The following is a 3,173-nucleotide window of genomic DNA, read 5'->3' as shown; positions in this document are numbered from 1 at the left end:
CGAGACCCACCTGGGCAGCGAGACCTCATCTCTACAATAAATCAAAAAATCAGTCGGGCGTGGTAGCACATGCCTGTAATTCCAGCTACTCGGAAGACTGAGGTGAAAGGATCGCCGGAGCCCAGCAGGTCGAGGCTGCGGTGGCCGAGAGCGGCCACTGCACTCCAGTCTGGGTGACAGAGTGAGACTCCAACTCAAAAAAAAACAAACAAATGAACAAAAAATCACCAATTAATGGCCTCCGCATGGCCACGTCCAATGGTCAATTCCCAGGCCTCATATAACTTCCTTGGCTTGTCAGCAGTGTCTGACATACCTGGTCACTCCCTCCTTGAAACACTTTCTTCACTTGGCTTTCAGGACTCCACACTCACCTCCTCTGCTTCCCTGGTCACCCCTTTCCACTCTCATCTTGACCTCCTGACCCTGGAGAGCCCTCTCCCCTCTCGCAACTCAGTTCCTAGGGGATCTTATCCAGTCCTGTGGCTGTAAATGCCATCTCTATGTTAAAGGCTCCCGTATGTGGATCTCCAGTCATAACTTCCCCTTTAACTCCAGATGCCTGGTATCCAGCTTACTAGACAGCTTCACCTAACAGACACCTCAAACTTCACATGTCTGAAGCCAAATTGTGATTCTACCCTTCCCACTCCCCACTGCTGCCCTACTTTCTACATCCTGCCTTCTCTTACCAAATTGAATCTCTTCTTCCCACTGCATAGACTAAAACACCTTTGAGTTTGATCCATCCCATCATCAAATCCTATTACCCTGTGCTTTGAAATATACCCAGAAGCTGGGCGCGGTGGCTCACGCCTGTAATTCCAACACTTTGGGAGGCAGAGGCAAGAGGATTGTCTGAGCCCAGGGGTTGGAGATTAACCTGGACAACTTGGCAAGACCTCATCTCTACAATAAATTTTTTAAAAAATTAGCCAGGTGTGGTGGCACGCGCCTGTGGTTCCAGCTACTTGAGAGGCTGAGGCAGAAGGATCACTTGAGCCCAGCAGGTCGAGGCAGCAGTGGCCGTGAGTGTGCCACTGCACTCCAGCCTGGGCAGCAGAGTGAGACTCTGACTCAAATATATATATATATATCTCCAGAATCCAACCACTTCTCAACCTGTCTATTGCTGACACCCTGGTCCACAGCCTTTGTTGCCTGGTTTTCTGCAACAGACGCCCAACAAGTCTCTCGTCTCTCCCCTGGCCCCTTACACTTGATCCCTCACATACCAGCCAGGATTGCCTTTTTCTAAACACAAGTCAGACCTGTCACACCTCTGCCCAAAGCCCTCCAGGGACTTCCTATCCTCACCTTCCACCAGTGCTCATAGGCCCTATGTGCTGAATCCCCGCTGCTGACTCCCCTCTTGGCTTCAGTCACGGCCAGCCCCTTCTATTCCCCACAGGTTCGGGGAGCCCAGTCATGTATGACAGGGGACCCTGCTGGGTAGATGAATGGTTTTGCATTTTCTAACAGCTGGCTTCAGGGTAGAGCCTATCTCGTGGCCGTTTTTTGTTTTTAATCTTTATTTTCATTTTGGAGTCAGGGTCTCACTCGGAGTGCAGTGGCACAATCAGGACTACCGGGGCTCAGATGTTCCTCCTACTTCAGCCTCCAGAGTAGCTGGGACTAGAGGTGTACACCACCACGCCTGGCTAATTTTTCTGTTTTTTATAGAGATGAGATCTTGCTATGTTGCCCAGGACTCCTGGGCTCAAGCAATTCTCCTGCCTCAGACTCCCAAAGTGCTGAGATTACAGACATAAGCCATCTTGCCTGGACTTTTTTTTTTTTTTTTTGAGGTAGGGGCTCATTCTGTTGCCCAGGTTGGAGTGCAGTGGTTCAATCATAGCTCTCTGCAGCCTTGACCTCCTGAGCTCAAGCACTCCTCCTTCCTTGGTCTCCCAAAGTGTTGAGATTACAGATGTGAACTACGGAGCCTGTTTTTTTGTTTTGTCTTGTTTTTTGAGTCAGGGTTTTACTCCATTGCACAGGCTGGAGTGCAGTGGCATACTCACAGCCACCACAGCCTCGACCTGCTGGGCTCAGGCAATCCTACCACCTCAGCTTTCCAAGTAGCTGGAACTACAGATGTGTGCCACCACATATGGCTAATTTTATTTTATTTATTGTAGAGACAAAGACTCACCAAGTTGCTCAGGCTAGTCTCAGACCCTTAGACCCAGGCATTCTCGTGCCTCTGCCTCCCAAAGTGCTGGGATTACAGTTGTGAACCACCATGCCTGGCCCAGCTAATTTGTTTATTTATTGTAGACACAAGGTCTCGCCAAATTGCCCGAGCTGGTCTCGAACCCCTGGACTCAGGCAATCCTCTCACCTCCACCTCCCAAAGTGCTGTTCTTGATTTCCACATGTCTCTTTTTCTTGGCTCTTGGTAAATGTCTTAAATTCCCTGATAGGATCTGAATAGGGTGTATCCTTCCCATTCACATGAATCAGTCCTGGTGGGCGAGGGCGCGGCCACGTCAACTTACAGGCTGTATTCTGGAAACCTCCCATCTGGCCTCCACTGAGTCCATTCTTGCCTCGATACCTCCACTGTTAACGTCCCTGACACCATGTGCATGGGTCTGTTTTGTAGACATGAATTTTATTGCTTGCATGTGGAACTTTTAGAAATTTACACAAAAGTGCAGTGAAGACAAAGGCTACAGGAAATATTTTCAAAACGAAAACCCAGTCGTCCGCTGTGGAGGGACTGTGGAAAGGACAAACGTTCAGTGCCCATCGGCATCTGACAAAGGAGGTTCTCCAGCAGGCCTGAGACCTCATTTCCTTGGCAGGTTACAAGGCTGTTTCGCATTTTTCAGGCAACCTTGCTTTGCATGTTATTTTCTTTCTTGTGCCACAAGAGGGCAGTCTTCCATCATGTTCTACTTGCACCAACAGTGGGAAGAAATGAATTTAGAGAATTAAAGAAGCCGGGCTCGGCGGCTCAGCCTGTAATCCCAGCGCTTTGGGAGGCCGACGTGAGTGGATTGCTCCAACCTGCGGGTTCGAGACCCACCCGGGCAACCTGGCAAGATCTCATCGCTACAGTAAGTTAAAAAATTAGCCGGGCGTGGTAGCACGCGCCTGTAGTTCCAGCTACTGGGCAGGCTGAGGCGGAAGGATCGCCGGAGCCCAGCGGGTCGAGGCTGCGGTGG

This window comes from Carlito syrichta, unplaced genomic scaffold, assembly GCF_000164805.1.
Source record: "Carlito syrichta isolate Samal-C Ts95f unplaced genomic scaffold, Tarsius_syrichta-2.0.1 Scaffold312739, whole genome shotgun sequence".
Lineage (NCBI taxonomy): Eukaryota > Metazoa > Chordata > Mammalia > Primates > Tarsiidae > Carlito > Carlito syrichta.
This window is presented reverse-complemented; position numbering follows the sequence as displayed.